We start from the raw sequence: 24,203 nt of genomic DNA, 5'->3' as shown, positions 1-24,203 counted from the left end.
GGCCACAGGACTGGAAAAGGTCAGTTTTCATTCCAATCCCAAAGAAAGGCAATGCCAAAGAATGCTCAAACTACCGCACAGTGGCACTCATCTCACATGCTAGTAAACTAATGCTCAAGATTCTTTAAGCCAGGCTTCAACAGTTCACATATGTGAACCGTGAACTTCCACATGTTCAAGCTAGATTTAGAAAAGGCAGAGGAACCAGAGATCATATTGCCCACATCCATTGGATCGTTGAAAAGGCAAGTGAGTTCCAGAAAAACATCTACTTCTGCTTTATTGACTATGCGAAAGCCTTTGACTGTGTGGATCACAACAAACTGTGGAAAATTCTGAAAGAGATGGGAATACCAGACCACCTGACCTGCCTCTTGAGAAATCTGTATGCAGGTCAGGAAGCAACAGTTAGAACTGGACATGGAACAACAGACTGTTTCCAAATCAGGAAAGGAGTACGTCAAGGCTGTATATTGTCACCCTGCTCATTTAACTTATATGCAGAGTACGTCATGAGAAACTGAATGAAGCACAAGCTGGAATCAAGATCGCAAAGAGTCAGACAGGATTGAGCAACTGAACTGAACTGAACTGAACTGAACTGAACTGGTGGTTTAAATTTCTTGGGGCCTGGGTGTGGGGGAGGGGAGGGGTGGTGGAAAGGTATAGATCCACAGTGCGTTTTTGCATGCTGAAAGGATCTTCAGCATCTACACTAATGTGTTGCAATTATAGATAAAAAAAGAACGTTGCTCTTGTTTCCCAGACTTTTCTAAGTACTCCCAAATAATCTGGTTCCTTGGAGATATCAATCTTCTGAAATACCTCACAGTTCCCTTTTTTCTAGGCATTTTAGCCAGATTTGGAGTGATAGAGTTTAGCGCCACTGCTGGAAGAAAATGTTAGCTGCTGACTAGCAATTGTATTGTGAATTTGTTCCCTGGAGGAAGATTGTGAAAAAGTAGAAGTGAAATAGAGAGAAAGAAAATTGGTATGGAGGAAAATGGCTAAATCAGGAGCAGATGACCCTAAGGGCAGAAAAGGCTTTTTTTTTTTTAATACCTGGACTCCTGAGAAAGCAGGAAAGAGCAGCTCAGAATGATTTTTAGCATTTCGTGAAATTTCTGACAGGCAGCTTTGAGGCTATTTCTACAGCATGAAGAGAACAGATGCAGGCTCTCATACATATTTCCTATTGAAGAAAGCAAGATTTAAAAAAATTCTGATATTGATAACACACAGCAGCTTTATTTGTTTGAACATTGTACTTTTTTCCCCTGAAAGACTGAAACCATTTCAAATCAGGACCAGATACTTAAAATAACAAAGGGACCAAGGAATAAGAAACAATGACCACATGTTATTCAAAAAGATTTTAAAGTGGCATATATTCCAAAATTTAAAAGATTGATAATCATTAATTTTGTGAACAACCATCTTAGACTATGATTGATTTCAGTCTTTTTGTCCAGCAAAATAATTAGCTGTATTTGTTGGCAGAAGGTGTGGAGACAAATATTATGAGGCATGAGGTGCTTGTATTATACATTCCAGTTCGTATAATATAATTGAATGCTTATCTTTTTTAACAATAATTATTATATCAGCCTAATGCAATTGAAGTGTCTGTGTGTGTGTTCTGTGTGTTAAGCAGGGCAGTTGTATCCGACTCTTTGCGACCCTACGTGCTGTAACCAGCCAGGCTCCTCTGTCCTTGGGGTTTTCTAGGCAAAAATACTGGAGCAGCCATTTCCTCCTCTAGGAGATGTTCCCAACCCAGGGATCAAACCCATGTTTCTTATGTCTCCTGCTTTGGCAGGTGGGTTCTTTTCCACTAGTGCCACCTGGGAAACCCTAAAGTGTATAATGTTTTATTTTTGCTTTTTTTTTTTCCCCCAGAAATGATTGTAGAAAGTTTACAAGCATATTAAGTTTTCTCTATTTTGATGAGTGGTTTATGCTTAGTGGGAGAGATGACTGAGACATGTTTACAGTTTATTGTCTTTTACATTTGGGGGTCTTTGTTATTTCAAAATGTCTGGTTGAAATTCATGCACATCATTCCTAAAACTGAGAACACAGCTGCTTCTGCAGAGACCCGTGCCCTTGTTGTTTTACTTGGAAACCCATTTCTATTTTGTTGAACCTACCAGTGTTCCATATTGTGGTGGATCATTAGACAGAGAAAATGGTAATGGAAGTGTTTTCTTGAATGAGCCAAGTTCATACAGTGAACATGTTCATACTTTTTGTCAAGCTGGGACCTGAATTCTCATCAGGGCCACAGCTGAGGGCCCTCTGAAGCATCTCTCACCTCCTTGTGCAAAGCAGCAAGTTGATGTCTTGAATACAAGTGTGAAAATGCCTCTTTCCTCCTTGACCTGTCTTACAGACCTGGGCTTAGTTTTACCTGAAAATTCAGGACTCTGAGGATAAAGACGGGATTTTTTCTCAGTCCTCTAAGACCCTCTGTAGCCTCGCAGGAGCCCTGTGCACCATGCCTCCCTGGGCAGCCAGAGTTCTGGTCACATGGGCCTATTTTCTGCCCCCTGACGATGTCTTACTCCTTCCTGCCTAGGATCTTAGACGTCCTGCACCCCACCCTCCCCCCAAACAACTTTTGTCAATCCTTCAGAACTCAGACTAAAAAGCTTAGCCTTCTCTTGACCCCAGAATAGGTTAATACCTACTTTGTGCTATCCTCCAATATCTTGTGTTATATTCCTTTGTAGCATTTATTGTATTACAACTGTAATTAATTTTATTATTGGTGCTTCAGTAGCTACCAACCCCGATCAAATGTATGTTCTGGGTAGGCATGTGGAATTGTGCTGTGAACACAGAAGATATGCAGTAAATACTGTTCAAACAAATGAATTCAGATCCATAAATATGGATAATATATACAATATATAACATATCCTATAAATAATTTATAAAACAATTATTTTGAGGTCTTATACATGATTGCTTTAGAGTTTGATGTAAGGCAGAAGTAGCACAGTCTAGATATAGCAATAAAGTACTGTTTTTTGAAAGTCTGAACATTTTTCAATACTTCCCAACTCTGTCTCATTTCTAGTCATAAGCACAGGGTTTTGATGAGTAGTGCAGAGCAAAATGCCCACTAGAGTATGCATTATACTCCTAAAAACTACTGATGATCAATTAAATATGGTCTTCTGCCATATTTCTGCCAAAAAAAAATGTGGTCTTCTTCCACAGTAGATATAGGTCTTTAAAATATAGGGCTTAAGGACATTTTGAAAAAGTGCCTGTTTCCTAGGATTCAGGTGCTGAGATACCCTCATATACAGATCATTTTTTATAACAAACATTAGTTTTTAGTAATAACTGTGCATCCAGACATAGGGGCATTCCTGCTGGGATAGTTGGGGTCATACATCTTTCAGGGCCCAGGTGGGTTATTTTGGAAAGAGACATATTCATCAACTGAAAAGGCATTTCTGCCAGGATATCTTGGCCTCTTCATATGCTTCTGATCTCCTTCTGAATCAATATGTATATAGGCTTCCTCTCACCCTTTGTTCTTTTTTTTTTTTTCATACTTGTAAGTATTCATTGAAACCATAGATTAAAGATAAGTAAGTAATAAGTCTTCTTGAGACTAAAATCATTGGCATTTCTTCCAAAAAGGCTAAAACTCTGTGTGCATATGTGTGTGCGTGTGGGTGTGTATGTATTTTATCTTACAGGGGGCTCTGTGTTTCCGAGTTGGAGAAACCTCTGGGCTTTGTTTTAGCCATGATCTTGTTATAAGCCTTCAGCCATCTTGTTGCAAGGTTTTGAGTGTGGACACAGTTATGATGATGTAGCTTTTTGATAAAGGGATATTTTCCTCAGGATGCATTTCTCCTTTTCTGTTTTTACTGCTAACTAATATGCATTCTCATAACATCTTTATTAATGGTATCTCACGATTTGTAATAAAGCTTTTAATTTTAGGTCTTTATAGAACAATTAATTGCAAAGAAGTCCAGAGAGTTCTTATATGCCTTTCACCTAGTTTCCCCTAATGTTAACATCTTTCATTACCAAGATATATGTGTCAGAATTAGGTAATTAATGTGGATTCTTCATATTTTAGAAGGTACACTATATAGTAATTGATTTACACCAGTCTGCACTCCATTAATGTATGTATGTATGTGTATATATGTATATTTGGATAATGGAGATAAGGAGGAAAACTGATGTGAAAAGATGAGAATAGAGTTGTTGTTGTTTAATTGCCAGGTCATGTACAACTCTTGTGACCAGATGGACTGTAGCCCACCAGACTCTTCTGTCCATGGGATTTCCCAGGCAAGAATACTGGAGTGGATTGCCATTTGCTTGTCTAGGGGATCTTCCTGATGGAAAGATCAAACCCGCATCTCCTGTATTGACAGGCAGATTCTTTACCACTGAGCCACCTGGGAAGCCCTATCCATATTACTCATAGATCATTTACACATAGCGCATCACATTGGCTTCAGTTTATGCAGCTTTTCACTTCTGAAAATCATTTAACTAAAGTCAGTCATGTGTTATTGAAAGGGCATCAAGATAGGAGTGAGAACTTATTTCTAATCATGGAATTACTAATTTGTTGGCCTTCAACATTTTACTTGCTCTCTTTGTATCTCAGTCTCCTCATCTGTGAAATGAAAAGTTTAAACTGAGGACCTCTAGAGCATATGTTGGCTTTATAGACAGAGGATTTGATAATCATTTTTTTTTTTTTAATAATCAGATACAGTCACTATTCAGTATCCTGCCAGGCTGTGGAATAATTCAGGCCAAATCTTGAGTTTCCGTAACAGTCCTTAGACCTCTGTGATCATCATGGGAGCAAAAGTCTAGACCAGAGGGAACAAATTCAAATGGATAATGTTATCTAGCAGATACAGAACTGAGTGAAAAGGTGGGAGGTAAGGAACCTGATGACTTGAGGAGCCCATCCTCTTCCTAATGGTGCAGTTGTTACTCAGCTTCCAAGGCCTATGCCCCAGAAGAATGTCTTTTGACTAGCTTTTCATTGAACTCTCATCGTCGTTATTAGCAACTAATTCAATTTAAAGAAACCAACCCTTAAATATTCAGTAGTCTGGAACTTATCCAGTGGATGCCACTTTGTGATTTCTGTTCCTATTTCTGTAGCTTTCCAACATTTTTGCCCATTTCAGTATAATAAATGCCTGTTCCTTCACAACCCAGTGCACACTTGTGTGTGTGTGTTACATGTGTATGTGTGCATGTGAAACTAAAATTTAAAAATAGAATGACAATCATAATGCAATTATGTTTTCAATTTTATTCAATATGACATGTTTTCTATAGTTCTTGAAAAAAAGTAGTCACACACAGACTCATTGAGTACAAGACCCACCAATTGGTTGATTTCCTAGTCATTGCTCCTTTTCAGAAATCTAGAGGGTAGTGCTCCTGATGGCTGTATGTGATTTTCCCACCCAGAGATCTGATATCTGAAGTATCTCAGAGGTGTTTCCTCAGCTTGATGTCTTGAGGACAGTATGAATGTATTGTTTGCTGGGAATTTGATGTTTCCAAGTAAACTTTTCCAGTGTACTGGGAAATAATGTCCCCAAGAAGAAAGCGATGCTGAGCAGAGAGGATGGGAGAGAGGGGACAGAGAGAGGTTTATTTAGGAACCTTAAATTGAACGTTGCATGTCTTTTTGGTTGACGAGATGATTTTCTTCCTTTTAATGGCTTACCTGTGGCATGTCTATATGTTTGTTCACATGCATGTAGATGTATCCATAAAAATCTTTGTCTCTTCCAAATGTTTTAGTTATTTTTCTGGCAAATAAAAATTAATTTCATTAGATAATCAGTATATATGGCATTGCATATTGTATTCTGTCCATGAGGTTCATATTTTGATTATACTCTTTATTTGGAGTGAATCAGTGTTTTCCACCTAATGTGAAACTCATTGGTAGGGTTTCTTTCAACCCTAACACCTTATAATTATATAGTTGACAACTTATATATGGCATGGCTTTCATAATGTCATAAAGTGGGGTGAAAAATCTTACCTTACACTTCTTATACTATGAGTCAATGAAGCTTGATTTTAGGAGAAAATATTGGCCAAAAATTGTTAAATATAAAAATAAGATGTCATATAGTTCTTTCTAAGTTACATTCTTTTAAAAATTGCTGTATGATATATAGTTTATAGTGGAGAAATGTCCTAAAAGCATATATTTTGTCAATGAATCATTAAATATCAAGACCATGTTAGACTACTTGTAATGAATTATTTGCCTCATTAAAAAGAAAATAAAAAGACATTGGGTACTACAGATTTGATTTCTTTTTTTAGATCTTACACATCCATTTTTTCCTCAGTTTCCAAATATAAGTTGAAGGAAAATATCATCCTCAAACAGTTTGAAAAGTAAGATGTGTTCTTATCAATTTCCTTTTGGGTAATTTAATATACACTTGAGGTTCTGTTTTCTGTTGATCCTAACAGCGTAGTTCAATGAGGATACTGTCTTCTTCAGCTTCTTCAGCTGAGGTAGATTGGTGCCAGCTTTGCTATACAAATGCCTTCTGTACATTACTCTCAGAGCACTACTGGGAGTATTGTTATCCTTTCCATTTTATGAGTGCAAAAGCTGAAATTAATAATGTTGTAACAGTTAGTTCTAGAGCCCACATTCTTAACACGTTATCCATATTTGGTACCAAAAAAAAATTTATTTGCAAGGCTGTCAATATTTGTCATCATACTCCCTGAAATATGGAGACGTTTGGTGGCTCAGACTGTAAAGAATCAGCCTGCAAATCAGGAAACCCTGGGTTGGGAGTATCCCCTGGAGAAGAGAATGGCAACCCACTCCAGTATTCTTGCTCACAGACAGAGAAGCCTGGTGGACTATAGTCCATGGGGTCACAAAGAGTCATATACAACTATGCAACTAACACCTTCACTTTCAATCATATAGCTATGGCTAATATTCAGTCAGTACACAATGGTAAAGATGTACCTGTTGGATTGTGAAATTACTGAAATGTTTTCCTTTGAAAGATAATTATTAATCTGACCTTGCCTCCCTGCCCTCTCCCGTACAGCCAGAGCCTCCCCCAGTGGATCAACAGGTCCACCCCCATTCAGAAGTGAAAAGATTATTGCTTGGCACAGCAGGATCTGGCAGAAGTCTGTTCCAGTACACAAGCCCAGGCTTTTATCTGCAAGCCCTGTCTACTTATTGGTGTTTGCAACTTGCAGCAACAGTTGCTATTATTGGTCAACTGTCATTGCCTGATCTGCTGAATCAAAAGCACAGCATGGGAGGTGACCAAGGATTTGACCAGAGATGTCTGTCATCTCTACTCTTGGGAGGCTTGGGGGTGAGCATTGAAATCCAATCATCTCAGCGAAGGGGCCTTAGATGTTTCTAAAGAGCTTAAAACTATTATTGTTTTCCAAGACTGCCAAAAAACTCCCAGATCACTGAGTCCTTCTTAATTCCTGAGAAAATACACCTCATTCCCCCCAGAAAAGACAGGGAAACAATATGGAAATTCTTGGGATATAATCTTAGTTGCCAGGTGAGGCAGAAAACAGAGGAAAAGAAAGTGTTAGTCATTCAGTCCTGTTCAACTCTTTGTGATCCCATAAAATAGCCCACCAGACTCCTCTGTCCTTGGAATTCTACAGGTGAGAATACTGGAGTGAGTAGCCATTCCCTTCTCCAGGGGATCTTCCCCACCCAAGCATCGAACCCCAGGTCTCTTGCGTTGTAGGCAGATTCTTTACTGTCTGAGCCACCAAGGAAGTCCTGAATATTCCACCAAATCCCATCCATCCATCATGGTTTGCCTCAGCAGAGTGACAGAGCCTCCCTCTAAACTCAGAGGCTCTGGGAGCCTGTTCTGAGAAGAAAAAATGTAAGATCTGGTGACTCTCCTATCTGTGATCTTTCTTTTTAAAACCTTGACAAGAATTCATAGATGTGCCTCTTTGGGAAGGTAGATCATCCTCATTATGATGCAATTTTCATTTTTTTACAATAGTAATTATCTTTTGGCATTATCTGTAAGAACATACAGAAAAGAAGCAACAGTTAGAACTGGACTTGGACCAACAGACTGCTGCCAAATTGGGAAAGGAGTATGTCAAGGCTGTATATTGTCAGCCTTCTTATTTAACTTATATGCAGTGTACATCATGAGAAGCTCTGGGCTGAAGGAAGCACAAGCTGGAATTGCTGGGAGAAATATCAATAACCTTGGATATGCAGATGACACCACCCTTATGGCAGAGAGTGAAGAGGAACTAAAGAGCCTCTTGATGAAAGTGAAAGAGGCGAGTGAAAAAGTTGGCTTAAAATCAACATTCAGAAAACTAAATGATATCCAGTCCCATCACTTCATGGCAAATAGATGGGGAAAGAGTGGAAGACTATTTTGGGGGGTTCCAAAATCACTGCAGATGGTGACTGCAGTCATGAAATTAAAAGATTCTTGCTCCTTGGAAGGAAAGTTATGACCAACCTAGACAGCATATTAAAAAGCAGAGACATTACTTTGCTGACAAAGGTCCATCTAGTCAAAGCTATGGTTTTTTCAGTAGTCATGTATGGATGTGAGAGTTGGACTATAAAGAAAGCTGAGTGCTGAAGAATTGATGCTTTAGAACTGTGGTGTTGGAGAAGACTCTTAGAGTCCCTTGGACTGCAAGGAGATCCAACCAGTTCATCCTAAAGGAGATCAGTCCTGGGTGTTCACTGGAAGGACTGATGCTGAAGCTGAAACTCCAATACTTTAGACATCTGATGTGAAGAGCTGACTCATTTGAAAAGACCCTGGTGCTGGGAAAGATTGAGGGCAGGAGGAGAAGGGAATGATAGATGCTGAGATGGTTGGATGGCATCACTGTCTCAATGGGCATGATTCTGGGTAATCTTCAGGAGTTGGTGATGGAGAGGGAGGCCTGGCATGCTCCAGTCCATGTGGTTGCAAAGAGTCAGACACTACTGAGTGACTGAATTGAACTGAACAGACACATGTTACCTTTACATGGATTGATTTTAACATCCGGATGTCATCTGACTTGCCATTTGCCAAGAGGTGACTAAAAAATTAAGCAACAGATAGTGATATAAACAGCTGCATGATTGCCATGCCTTTTGCTTTCAGTTAACTTACACAAATTAGCTTCTGATGTACTGAACCAAGTTTAAATGCACTGATATCTGAGTGCTAAAATGGTTGAGAGTTGGTGTTGAAAAAAAAAAAAAAAAAAAAAGAACCAAAAAACTAGGTTCTTTCTCTATCTCTTCACACACACACACACACACACACATATCTATGTATACACTGATACACATTTGTTTCTTAAAAAGAAATAACAAATAAATAATAAAGCTAAATTACCATTCTAGAAGAGTGTATTGACCTATTTTCCTCATATTTCCAGGTTGCCTAAACTTGTATTTTTTCCACTTTTATTCTTTAAAAGATAAATTTGTTAGAATAGTCCTCCTAGAACATGAATTCCAACATGCCCCCCAATATTAAAAATTGAAAGTGACTCTCTGTGGTCTACCCCATAGAATGAAATCACAATCTGAGTTTTAAGACATTTCTTAATATCTCATCTTCCTCCTTAATGTCCCCACTACTTCTTCATTTTCTGTAAGAGTCAAGCAAGCTTCTTCTCCTTCCTTCATAGTAGCTAGTGTTTCCTCTGGTTCTGTGGTCTGAAACCAACTCTTTTCATCTTCATCCGTTACACGTTTTGCTGATCACTGGGTCCTGTACCTCTAATCTACCCTGAGACCTTTTCTGGCTTTGTCACCTTCAGTGAACTGTCTTCTTGAAATCCCTGTGTTACTGCTGCCATTTTTCACTTCCTCAAATATCTCTGAGCTTATTAGTTAATCAGCTAGACTGTGAACTTTTGAAAGGAGTAATCACAATCTATATGTCTTTGTACTTCTGTAGCATCCCATATGTATAAAGATTTTGAATACACACTTGGTGAGTCTGACATTCATCAGTAATGAACTAGGGGCCAAGGCTAAAGTGGCTAGGATGCAACATTGGTCCAATTAATTAAGTTTCAAAACCAGTAAACTTTATTGTGTTCCATGGCTAAAGATTTGTGTTGCCCTAACTTTTGGTTCATCTGCAAATAAATTATTTCAGCAAATGCTTATGAAACATCTACTATACATAGGAATGCTGTTAGGCACTTAGGGATACAATGTTGAATTAAAAGAGAGGAGTTCCCGATTTTCTGGAATTTATATTCTACCCTGAGGGACTAAAACTCTGTGACACCTCATAGAAACAGACAGTTGCAACACTTTTCAGCCCTGCAAAGGATACCTATGGGGATTTGGCAAAAATTAGAACAAAGTTTCTTAGGAGAAGAAAGTAAAGAATGAATGCACATTAACTAAGTGATGATGAGGAGGTCTGACTGTGCTGGACAGAGAGAATGCCATTCATAAAAACCTTCTCCTGAACGTGAGATATTACATGGCATTTTCTGTGCTATCTTATCTGTCCCCATCACTGGAAAAGCACCTTCAAACCTAGAGTCCTCTGTCACTGCTTACTCAAGACATTATAAAATTTGTTGGGAAATTACAGATGTAGTAATTAGGTTTGAATATTTTGTATCTCAATTTTTCTAAGAGGTTCTGTAGAACAAAAAGTTATTTGCACTGAAAATGGAAAGGAACAGAAAAAGTGTTAAATTATGGGATTATTTTACAGGCACAAAATATAGGAAGTTTCTGGGTTTGGTGAGTAGCTAAAGGGTTTAGGTGAGTTACTAAAGGAGTAAATATAGAGGTTTTAGAAAGCAGCTCTGCTTCTCTTCCGTTCTCACTAGAGCAAGAACTGTTCCAGTACCCCCTGTGTTGATTAGGACTGATAGGAGTAGTGAGTGGACCTCAATATATGTAGTAAACAAAGGTGTTTGCAAGTGTATCATCTCTGGGTCAAACAGGCCTGGTTTTAAATCCTGGTGCTACTATTCAGAGGGTGATTTCTCCATCAGTGAAAATAGAAACACTATTAAGAGGATTAACTGGGTTAATACTTGTGCAAGTGCCCAGCATGATAGATGAACATAGATGCTTCCTTCATTTTATCCCTCTTTCTGTTCTTATCCTCACTTCTTTTTTTTTTTTTCATCATTAACATATCTTTTAAAAGACAATACAGCCTAAAGGAGAGAAAGACAGAACTTGGCAGATGCCCTGATTGTTTCAAATCTTCATTGCTTTTCATTAGCCCTCAATACTGTGTTTATTCAGAGCGATTGCATTAAGATTTGACTTTTGAATCAGATGAACTTGGGTTAAATTGCTGGCTCTCAGGCTTACCAGCTGTGTGACTGTTGTCCAGTTATTTAACTTCACTTTAGATTCAGATTCATCCTCTATTAAATGTGGATAATAAGTACTCCTTCATCACGTTATTCTCTTAGCAATAATGAGTGCATGACAATGCGTGTTAGCTTCTTCTGTCGAACTGAAAGTGGAGCTATATCAAATGTTACTGTGTGGTAAACCAAGAACTTTCTACCCACAACCAGTACTTCCTTTGGTGACATGTAAGACCTGTGCGTTCTTGTGAGGGTAGTGTAGCGTAGTGATATTCACTCAGTCATGTCTGATTCTTTGCGACCCCATGTACCGTAGCCTGCCAGGCCCCTCTGTCCATGAGATTCTCCAGGCAAGAATACTGGAGTGGATTGCCATTCCATTCTCCATCTTGTGAGGGTAGGATATAATAAATATGTAACAGAAATTGCTGTTGGATGTGGATCCAGTGTTGGTGCAGGAGTATGGAGAGAAACACTTGCCACACTGGAAAAGTTGCTTGAATCACCAGAGGGAAGACACTAGTGAATTCTCTGACTTGATAGAACAGGTTCTCATCTGCTAGCATTGTGCGTTATTTAGCAAGTGTTGGGGTCACAAAGAGTTGGACTCGACTTAGTGACTGAATAGCAACACCGTTTGATTGGATGGATGAATGAAAATGTCCACCAAGAGCTCAGTGCAAGATGTCCAGAGCATTTCATAGATTTATCCCCCTTTTGTAGAACCAGAGAAAAACTTTTCTTCTGATGGAGCCATGAACAAAAATGAGTCTCAGACATCCCATCAGATCCCAATCCCCAGTGACATTTATAGACTAAAAGTGGCATATGGCCTTCACAGTAGTGGCCTTCTATTTAATAGGTATACTGTTTAGATAAGAGCACGTGAATCATGCTGATTTGAAATTCAATTTGTGTCTCCCAGAAACTTCTGGTGGTTCCTTTCATTACTATGGCTGTAGATATTGTCAGTGGGAAGTAGTGGTAAACGCTTCTTTTCTGCTTCATTATATTGCTTCAGGTGACTGCTGTGGGAACTAGTTGCTTTATTCTTTTGATTGATAGTCATTGATTATGATGTTAAAATGATCTACAAAATACAGAAGAATTATAACCAAATGATAGGTATATATGTTCTTTGGGGCAATCACATCGACATCTGGAATATAATTGAATCAAATGGAAAAAGAAGGCATAGAGTAAAACACGATATTTATATTTTTTACCATTCAGAATCCATGTCATTTATATCACTTAAAATAAACTTGAAAGTGCAAAATGTATTTTCTGGTCACATGTGAATTATTCCTATCTTGTCCTACAAAACTGTTCCAGTTTCTTTTTTATGTTAGAAGAGTTTTAGAAAATTCTTGTCATTCAGAAGCTATTATATTTTATATATAAAACAAAGCCTTTTTCCTTGACCTTGGACTATGCTTGTGGAAATAAATCATGTGCAAATTTGTTCTGCAACTTTCTAAGCTTAGGCAAAATGTATCTTACAGTAATGGAAATTTTTCAGAAGAATCTTTAATAAATTATCAGGATTATAGTTTTATTTCCATAGCATGTCATGCCTTAGGAAGTTCTTTAGCACTCACTTCCTATTGATTTTTAGAGTCATCCACTGCATATTGATAGTGAAAAGAAGATCAGAATTCAAATGAGGAGACTGAAGTACTGAGTTTGCCTTCTTAACTAGCCAACCTCATGATATTAACTAAATATTTTCAGTGCTCTGAGATCACACATTTCAGAGAATGGACCAGATAACTCTGAACTCATCTACTTCTCTCATTTTATAGGTAGTCCAGAGATTTTAACTGGTATGTCCATGACAAATTTGGCTAAGTAATTTATATAAAAATATAATACAAAACTTTTCTGCCTCAGTTTTACTTCTATTTCCACAACATTTAGACAACATGGAGAATGAAGGCTAACAGGTTTATGTAAGTGGTAAATCATTTTCTTCCTTTTTGTTGTTGTTGTTTAATTGCTAAATCATGTCCAACTCTTTTGTGACCCCATGGACTGTAGCCTGCCAGGCTCCTCTGTCCATGGGATTTCCCAGGCAAGAGTACTGGAATGGGCTGCCATTTCCTTCTCCAGGGGATCTTCCCAACCCAGGGATTGAACCTGTGTCTCCTGCATTGGCAGGCGGATTCTTTACCACTGAGCCACCAGGGAAGTCCTTTCTTACCTTAGTGAAAAATGGAGCATCATGCAAGGTGCATACACAAGTCATTATTCTTGCAAAATTCTACATAGACTCGTTATTAAACCATGGTTTCCGGACATTAAAAAGATGACAATGAACAGAAAGTGAAAGTATTAGTCACTCAGTTGTGTCTGACTCTATACAACCCCATGGGCTATAGCCTACCAGGCTCCTCTGTCCATGGAATTGTCCAGGCAAGAATACCAGCGTGGATAGCCATTCCCTTCTCCAGAGGAACTTCCTGTCCCAGGAATAAACCCAGTCTCCTGCATTGCAGGCAGATTCTTTACTGTCTGAGCCACCAGAGATTTCCGCCCATGTTGGATATTGTGTATATTCCTTATGAACAACATCATGACATTCATTTAATGTTTCCATAGTACTACTAAATAGGAAGTTACAAACTACTTTCTGTGTATCATAACTTGATTTTAGTAAGGTATTTTGCAAGGGTCTCATTATGTCTTTGCTTTGTGGAGAGACCCTCCCCCAAATCAAGAAGAAAAGATGCTTCGAATTATGACTTAACAGGTTTTCAAAGAGAGAATGATTATGAATAATAACTCATGCAGGCCTGCATTTCAGCAGTTTTTTTGGTTTTCTTGTGGAGATGCTTTATCTTTTCTGCTTTTTATTTAAATCACTTGGTCTCTTGATTTTTAAGATGACTGTCACACTGCACTATCTTCATAAGGTATCTGCAAAATGATGAAATCATCACCATCTTCTTTGTTCACATTACTTTAGAGAATTTATTTTTAACGCCACACCCACAACAACTGGTGAATGTTTTCAAGAATTAGAAAGCTCTTATTGTCTTTCTAGGCAATCAGTAACCATTTACTAATATTTACAGGTATAATATTGCCCTTCATTCCTGTGATGCTTCTGATTAGTGTGTTTTATTTTTCTCAATTCTCTATACCACAATCAAGAATCGTGCTTGAATAATGCATTCAATGACGTTCTGTTCAGTTCAGTTCAGTGGCTCAGTTGTGTCTGACTCTTTGCGACCCATTGGACTGCAGCACCCAACCTCCCTGTCCACCAACAATTCCCGGAGCTTGCTCAAACTCATGTCCATCAGATCAGTGATGGCATCCAACCGTCTCATCCTCATTTGTCCCCGTCTTCTGCCTTCAATCTTTCCCAGCATTAGGGTCTTTTTCACTTAGTCAGCTCTTTGCATTAGGTGGCCAAAAAATTGGAACTTCAGCTTCAGCATCAGTCCTTCCAAAGAATATTCAGGACTGATTTCCTTTAGGATTGCCTGGTTTGATCTCCTTGCAGTCCAAGGGACTCTCAAGAGTCTTTTCAAACACCATAGGACAAAAGCATCAATTTTTCTGTGCTCAGTTTTCCTTATAGTCCAACTCTCACATCCGTATATAACTACTGGAAAAACCATAGCTTTGACTAGACAGACCTTTGTTGGCAAAGTAATTCTGCTTTTTAATATGCTGTCTAGTTTGGTCATAAATTTTCTTCCAAGGAGCAAGCATCTTTTAATTTCATGGCTACAGTCACCATCTGCAGTGATTTTGGAGCCAAAAAAGATAAAGTCTGTTTCCATTGCTTCCCCATCTATTTGCCATGAAGTGATGGGACCGGATGCCATGATCTTAGTTTTCTGAATGTTGATTTTAAGCCAACTTTTTCACTCTCCTCTTTCACTTTCATCAAGAGGCTCTTTAGTTCCTCTTCACTCTCTGCCATAGGGTGGTGTCATCTGCATATCTGAGTTTATTGATATTTCTCCCAGAAATCTTGATTCCAGTTTGTGCTTCATCCAACCCAGCGTTTCTCATGATATACTCTGCATATAAGTTAAATAAGCAGGGTGACAATATACAGCCTTGACATACTCCTTTTCCTATTTGGAACCAGTCTGTTGTTCCATGTCCAATTCTAAGTGTTGCTTCCTGACCTGCGTACAGTTTTCTCAAGAGGCAGGTCAGGTGGTCTGGTATTCCCATCTCTTTTAGAATTTTCCAGTTTATTGTGGCCCACAAGTTCAAAGGCTTTGGCATAGTCAATAAAGCAGAAATAGATGTTTTCTGAGATTCTCTTGCTTTCTCCATGATCCAGCGGATGTTGGCAATTTGATCTCTGGTTCCTCTGCCTTTTCTAAATCCAGCTTGAACATCTGGAAGGTCACGGTTCACGTACTGTTGAAACTTGGCTTGGAGAATGTTGAGCATTACTTTACTAGTAGGTGAGATGAGTGCAATTGTGCAGAATTTCGAACATTCTTTGGCATTGCCTTTCTTATAGAGATTGGAATGAAAACTGACCTTTTCCAGTCCTGTGGCCACTGCTGAGTTTTCCAAATTTGCTGGCATACTGAGTGCAGTGCTTACACGGCATCATCTTTCAGGATTTGAAATAGCTCATCTGGAATTCCATCACCTCCACTAGCTTTGTTTGTAGTGATGCTTCCTAAGGCCCACTTGACTTTCATTCCAGAATATCTGGCTCTAGGTGACTGGTCATAACATCATGGTTATCTGGGTCCTGAAGGTCATTTTTTTTACAGTTCTTCTGTGTATTCTTGCCTCCTCTTCTTAATATCTTCTGCTTCTGTTAGGTCCATACCATTTCTGTCCTTCATTGTGCCCATCTTTGCATGAAAAGTTCCCTTGGTTTCTCTAATTTTCTTGAAGATATCTCTAGTCTTTCCCATTCTATTGTTATCCTCTATTTCTTTGCATTGCTCCCTGAGGAAGGCTTTCTTATATCTCCTTGCTATTCTTTGGAACTCTACATTCAAATGGGTATATGTTTCCTTTTCTCCCTTGTCTTTCACTTCTTTTCTTTTCACAGCTATTTATAAGGCCTCCTCAGACAACCATTTTGCCGTTTTGCATTTCCTTTCTTGGGGATGGTCTTGATCCCTGCCTCCTGTACAATGTCATGAACCTCTGTCCATAGTTCTCAGGTACTCTTGTCTATCAGATTTAATCCCTTGAATCTATTTGTCACTTCCACAGTATAATTGTAAAGGTTTTGATTTAGGTCATACCTGAATGGTCTAGTGGTTTTCCCTACTTTCTTCAATTTAAGTCTGAATTTGGAAATAAAAAGTTCATGATTTGAGCCACAGTCAGCTCCTGGTCTTGTTTTTGCTGACCATGTAGAGCTTCTCCGTCTTTTGCTGCAAAGAATATAGTTAATCTGATTTCAGTATTGACCATCTTGTGATGTCCATGTGTAGAGTCTTCTCTTGTGTTATTGGGAGAGGGTGTCTGCTATGAACAGTACATTCTCTTGGCAAAACTGTTAGCCTTTGACCTGCTACATTTTGTAGTCCAAGGCCATATTTGCCAGGTATCTCTTGCCCTCCTACTTTTGCATTACAGTCTCCTATAATGAAAAGGATATCTTTTGGGGGGTGTTAGCTCTAGAAGGTCTTGTAGGTGTTCATGAAACCATTCATCTTGAGCTTCTTCAGCATTACTGGTTGGGGCAAGGACTTGGATTGCCGTGATATTGAAAGGTGTGCCATGGAAACGCATAGAGATCATTCTGGTTTTTTTTTTTGAGATTGCATCCAAGTACTGCATTATGGACTCTTTTATTGACTATGAGGGCTACTCCATTTCTTCTAAGGGATTCTTGCCCACAGTAGTAGATATAATGGTCATCTGCATTAAATTCACCCATTCCAGTCCATTTTAGTTTCCTGATTCCTAACATCTCAATTTTCACTCTTGTTATCTCCTATTTGACCTCTTTCAATTTGCCTTGCTTCATGGACCTAACATTCCAGGTTCCTATGCTATATTGCTCTTTACAGCATCAGACTTTACTTCCATTACCAGTCACATCCACAACTGGGTGTTGTTTTTGCTTTGGCTCCTTCTCTTCATTCTTTCTGGAGTTATTTCTCCACTGATCTCCAGTAGCATATTGGGCACTTACTGACCTGCAGAGTTCATCTTTCAGTGTCTATCTATTTGCCTTTTCATACTGTTTATGGTGTTCTCAAGGCAAGAATACTGAAGTGGTTTGCCATTCCCTTCTCCAGTGGACCATGTTTTGTTAGAATGCTCCACCATGACACATCCATCTTGGGTTGCCCTACACAGCATGGCTCATAGTTTCATTGCGTTAGACAAGGCTGTGGTCCATGTGATCAGACTGGTTAATTTTCTGTGAATGTGGTTTTCATTCTGTCTGCCCTTTGATGGAGAAGTATAGGAAATACGGTAGTGTCTAACAAATCACTCAGTAGTAATTCAGTAAACGTTCTACTTTTCTTCTTGTTGAGTCATACCAGAATGGGCTTCTCTGGCAACATTCTAATAAATTCTCTGTTTTGCTTTGTCCCTTTCAATATCTTCTCCTTAGATTAGTTGAATCTATAGAAGAAATACTAACTCAATTTGCAAATGACACACAGTTGAGAGAGGATAGGAAACATATTGAAGTTTAAAATCACAGTTTTAAAATCAAGTTTCTGTAATGCTGTTTTTGAAAGGAACCAGGTGTGTAGGCATGACTGCCAGATATGATTTTGTAGGTTTTCTTTGCAGATTCCCACTTTGGAAGGCTTCATGTCAATAATGTGTGTGCATTCTTTCAAGAGAATATGTTTTAATGTACAGTGTTTGTTTATTCATTCTTTCATTTGTTTGAGCCAGATTCAGCATTCATGAGATCTTGATTAGCTGGCACTGTAGGGAGAAATTATTACCAAATTTAACGTAGGTGGATTTCAAATATTCAATTAATATTTTTAAAATTCAGTTGTATGCAAGTAGGATGGTCAGGGTTTTTTTTTTTTTTTTTTTTTTTTTTAAACCAAACTGAGTATTATAGAACTGGATGGCTTTATTAAAATTAGCTCAATGAAGACATGATCCCATGGAATAGCAATATAGGAATTCAGGTGTAAGGGGGAAAATGATAATGCAATTCAGATTGTAGCTTGGCTGTAATCTGAGAGGTAATTCTATTTCATGAATGGGGAAAAGATTGGATGAGCATAAATAGTAGAACTAGCATTGAGTAAGGACTATGCTGCAGTTCATCTGTTAGTTGTTTTCACATACACTGTTTCACATAAGCCTCACAACAGCCTAGACTTCCCTCTTCCCATATCACCTCAACCAGAGCCACTTTACTGTTGCTCTGTAACTTGAAACTTGAAATTCTGTAACTCTGTAACTAACTCTGTAACTTGAAACTCTATAACTTGAAAGACTGTGGTAGGTTGGGATTAGAAGGAAGGATACTTTTGAACTGTGGTGTTGGAAAAGACTCTTGAGAGTCCCTTGGATGGCAAGGAGATCAAACCAGTCAATCCTAAAGGAAATCAGTACTGAATATTCATTGGAAGGACTGATGTTGAAGTTGAAACTCCAATTCTTTGGCCACCTGATGTGAAGAACTGACTCAGTGAAAAAGACCCTAATGCTGGGAAAGATTGAAGGCAGGAGGAGAAGGGGACGATAGAAGATAAGATGGTTGGAGGACATCGCTGACTTGATGGACATGGGTTTGAGTAAGCTCTGGGAGTTGGTGATGGGCAGGGAAGCCTGGCGTGCTGCAGTACATGGGGTCGCAAAGAGTTGGACAAGACTGAGCTACTGAACTGAACTGAGAAGGAAGGAACATAATAGAAGTATGTAACGTAATTGTCTCATGAATTTAGTGAAGATTACAATATTAACACAAAAAAGTTACCAAAAACAGCAGAAGCAGTTGCAGAATGTCTTTTCTTACTTCACAGAAACTCATGCTGGTAACACTCGATATAGGGAGGCCTGTGTCAGCAGAGAGGATGAAGCCCAATTCTTGTGAAGTCATTATGCTTTTCTTAGGCAAGTTTGGAATCTTCATAAATATGTAGCATTTATTCATTCATTCTTTCACTTTTAGGAAACTGAGCACTCACAGTATGACATCTTCATTCATGACAAAGCAGCATTGACCCCCTCATTCCAAATAATATTTAATATCTCTGCTCTGGATTTTCAATATTCTGACAAGCCCTTTTATCTCAGAGGCACCATATAAGAGTTGCTTGAAAAGAGTTGTCCACAGCTACAAGTAAGTCAGTTTGGGGAAACACTGTGTTTTACCTGTGTTAGTCAGTTCCAGTTGCCATTAACAGAATACCACAGACTGGACATATTAAAGCTACAGCAATTTAGTTTTCATTGTTCTGGAGTCTGGGAAGTCTAGGATCAAGGAGTTGGCAGAGTTTGTTCTTTGTGAGGACTTTCTTCTTGAATTGCTGCCTTCACATGGAGAAGATAGAGAGGTATGTCTCTCTTTCTTTTCATATAAGGACTCTAATCCCATCCTGGAGCACCTACCCTCATCATCTCATCTAAGCCTAACTATTTCTCAAAGGCTTCACCTCTAGATACCATCATGCTAGAAAGTTAAGGTATCAACATACAAATTTTGGAGGGACACAGCCCTTCAGCTTGAAAATATTCATAACAGGGACTTTTTATAAAATTAAAAGACACTTACTCCTTGGAAGGAAAATTATGACCAACCTAGAGAGCATATTAAAAAGCAGAGACATTACTTTGCCAACAAAGGGCCGTCTAGTCAAGGCTATGGTTTTTCCAGTGGTCATGTATGGATGTGAGAGTTGGACTATGAAGAAAGCTGAGCACTGAAGAATTGATGCTTTTGAACTGTGGTGTTGGAGAGGACTCTTGAGAGTCCCTTGGACTACAAGGAGATTCAACCAGTCCATCCTAAAGGAGATCAGTCCTGGGTTTCATTGGAAGGACGGATGCTGAAGCTGAAACTCCAATACACTGACCACCTCATGTGAAGAGTTGACTCATTTGAAAAGACCCTGATGCTGGGAGGGATTGGGGGCAGGAGCAGAAGGGGACGACAGAGGATGAGATGGCTGGGTGGCATCACCGACTCGATGGACATGAGTTTGAGTAAACTCTGGGAGTTGGTGATGGACAGGCGGGTCTGGCGTGCTACGATTCATGGGGTCGCAAAGAGTCGGACACGACTGAGCGACTGAATGGAACTGAACTGGACTTACTTTTCCCCCAGATTTTAATCTGTTGTGTAAACTTCTAAGATTTTATTGATTTCAGTTTCCTCTGTCACTTTCTTTTTTATATGGTACAACAAGGTTTTAGTTTATTTATTTATTTTTTAGCTTTATCTCATTTCTTTTTTTTTTTTTTTTCATTTATTTTTATTAGTTGGAGGCTAATTACTTTATAATATTGTAGTGGTTTTTGTCATACATTGACATGAATCAGCCATGGGTTTACATGTGTTCCCCATCCCGATCTGCCCTCCCATCTCCCTCCCTACCCCATCCCTCTGGGTCTTCACAGTGCACCAGCCCCGAGCACTTGTCTCATGCATCCAACCTGGGCTGGTGATCTGTTTCACCCTAGATAATATACATGTTTTGATGCTGTTCTCTCAGAACATCCCACCCTCGCCTTCTCCCACAGAGTCCAAAAGGCTGTTCTGTACATCTGTGTCTCTTTTTCTGTTTTGCATATAGGGTTATCATTACCATCTTTCTAAATTCCATATATATGTGTTAGTATACTGTATTGGTCCTTATCTTTCTGGCTTACTTCACTCTGTATAATGGGCTCCAGTCTCATCCATCTCATTAGAACTGATTCAAATATACCCTTTTTAATGGCTGAGTAATATTCCATTGTGAAAATGTACCACAGCTTCCTTATCCATTTGTCTGCTGATGGGCATCTAGGTTGCTTCCATGTCCTGGCTATTATAAACAGTGCTGCGATGAACATTGGGGTGCACGTGTCTCTTTCAGCTCTGGTGTCCTCAGTGTGTATGCCCAGAAGTGGGATTGCTGGGTCATATGGCAGTTCTGTTTCCAGTTTTTTAAGGAATCTCCACACTGTTCTCCATAGCAGCTGTACTAGTTTGCATTCCCACCAACAGTGTAAGAGGGTTCCCTTTTCTCCACACCCTCTCCAGCATTTATTGCTTGTAGACTTTTGGATAGCAGCCATCCTGACTGCAGTGTAATGGTACCTCATTGTGGTTTTGATTTGCATTTCTCTGATAGTGAGTGATGTTGCATCTTTTCATGCGTTTGTTAGTCATCTGTATGTCTTTTTTGGAGAAATGTCTGTTTAGTTCTTTGGCCCACTTTTTTGATTGGGTCATTTATTTTTCTGGAATTGAGCTGCAGGAGTTGCTTGTATATTTTTGAGATTAATGCTTTGTCTGTTGCTTCATTTGCTATTATTTTCTCCCATTCTGAAGGCTGTCTTTTCACCTTGCTTATAGTTTCCTTTGTTGTGCAAAAGCTTTTAAGTTTCATTAGGTCCCATTTGTTTATTTTTGCTTTTATTTCCAATATTCTGGGAGGTGGGTCATAGAGGATCCTGCTGTGATTTATGTCAGAGAATGTTTTGCCTCTTCTCTCCTCTAGGAGTTTTATAGTTTCTGGTCTTACATTTAGATCTTTAATCCATTTTGAGTTTATTTTTGTGTATGGTGTTAGAAAGTGTTCTAGTTTCATTCTTTTACAAGTGGTTGACCAGTTTTCCCAGCACCACTTGTTAAAGAGGTTGTCTTTTTTCCATTGTATATCCTTGCCTCCTTTGTCAAAGATAAGGTGTCCATAGGTTCGTGGATTTATCTCTGGGCTTTCTATTTTGTTCCATTGATCTATATTTCTGTCTTTGTGCCAGTACCATACTGTCTTGATGACTGTGGCTTTGTAGTAGAGTCTGAAGTCAGGCAGGTTGATTCCTCCAGTTCCATTCTTCTTTCTCAAGATTGCTTTGGCTATTCGAGGTTTTTTTATTTTCATACAAATTGTGAAATTATTTGTTCTAGTTCTGTGAAGAATATCATTGGTAGCTTGATAGGGATTGCACTGAATCTATAGATTGCTTTGGGTAGTATAGTCATTTTCACAATATTGATTCTTCCAATCCATGAACAGGGTATATTTTTCCATCTATTTGTGTCCTCTTTGATTTTTTTCATCAGTGTTTTATAGTTTTCTATGTATAGGTCTTTTGTTTCTTTAGGTAGATATACTCCTAACTATTTAATTCTTTTTGTTGCAATGGTGAATGATATTGTTTCCTTAATTTCTCTTTCTGTTTTCTCGCTGTTAGTATATAGGAATGCAAGGGATTTCTGTGTGTTAATTTTATATCCTGCAACTTTACTATATCTATTGATTAGCTCTAGTAATTTTCTGGAAGAGCCTTTAGGGTTTTCTATGTAGAAGATCATGTCATCTGCAAACAGTGAGAGTTTCACTTCTTCTTTTCCTATCTGGATTCCTTTTATTAGTTTACAAAATATTATTCTGACCATTTTCACAGTTGTTTCCCCATTTAGAAAAAATTATTTTTATAAATGGTGAGCTTTTATTTTCCTCTGTCAGTAATTCTACATCAGACAAGTCATATTCTCTGAATGTAATCTCTAAGCTCCCAACAATATCGTTGTAAGTCTCAGAGTGTGATGAAATAGAAAATTAGCAGTTTAAGTGGTGTAAAATAGACCTATGTTTTAACTCACATTTTTTCTGTCTCCTCCCATAGCATACTGAAAAGCTTATGTTCTGGTGGCCAAAAAGAAACTTCAGTAAATAGCTCTGGAGTCTCTTGTAGTTCTGGGTCTAGATATATAATGCTTTTCTCTATATAATAAATAAATACTTTCTGTTTCCTCTTTATATTTTTATTCTGCTTACATGCTGTTTGATTGTATCTGCACTCTTTTTTTTTGTTGTTGTTGTTGTTTTGCACTCTTTTTTATAAATTGCTTCAGATTGTAATTGCTAATGCAATTAATTGAACATATATTGATATGATAAAAAGAGATATGGACTTCAGGAAATTTGAGTTTAAATAATTGACCCTGTTATTTCTTAACTTTTTTACCCCCTAGCTTTATGAAATTATCATTGACAAACAAAAGTTATATACATTTAAGGTAGAGAATGTGATGTCTTGATATGTGTATATATTATGAAATGTTTACCACAATTAAGCTAAAATAAGTCCATTGCCTCACATAGTTACTCCTTTCTGTGTATGGTGAGAGCACTTGAGATGTACTGTCTTAGCAGATTTCAAGGACACAGTGCATTATTGCGAACTATGCTGTACTTTAGGCCTTCAGAACTTATTTATTTTATTAATCTAACTGAAATTTCCTACCCTCTGACCAACGTCTTCCCTTTTGCTCAACCACTGACCCTTGTTAACCATTCTGCTCTCCCTTACTATAATTTGGCTGTATTTTAACTTTATTTTACACATACGTAAGATCATGCAGTGTTTGTCTACGTCTGATTTACTTCACTTAGGGTGTTGTCCTCCAGGTTTACCCATATTATTGTAAGTCACAAAAGATAATCTCCTTATTTTGTAGGCTAAATAATATACATATATATATATTTTTTTTTCCTTTATCATTTTTTAGTGGTCACTGAACATTCCATATCTTGGCTACTATAAATAATGCTATGATTAACATGGTTGTAAAAATGTCTGTTCAAGAGAGTGATTTTATTTCCTTTAGATATATACCCAAGAAAGTGATGGATCAAATGATAGTTCTATTTTTATTTTTCTGAGGGACCTCT

At 38.3% G+C, this 24,203-nt stretch overlaps 1 protein-coding gene across 7 annotated transcripts in view; it reads left to right on the top strand.

The window, feature by feature from the left end:
• Nucleotides 1–24,203, top strand: part of PRR16 (proline rich 16) — a 277,946-nt gene that overhangs the window by 53,419 nt on the left and 200,324 nt on the right. The gene's annotated exons all lie outside the window — the stretch shown is intronic.

This window comes from Dama dama, chromosome 9 (genome assembly GCF_033118175.1).
Source record: "Dama dama isolate Ldn47 chromosome 9, ASM3311817v1, whole genome shotgun sequence".
In the NCBI taxonomy this organism is placed as follows: domain Eukaryota; kingdom Metazoa; phylum Chordata; class Mammalia; order Artiodactyla; family Cervidae; genus Dama; species Dama dama.
Note: the sequence above shows the minus strand (reverse complement) of the source record. Positions and strands in the feature narration are given on the sequence as shown.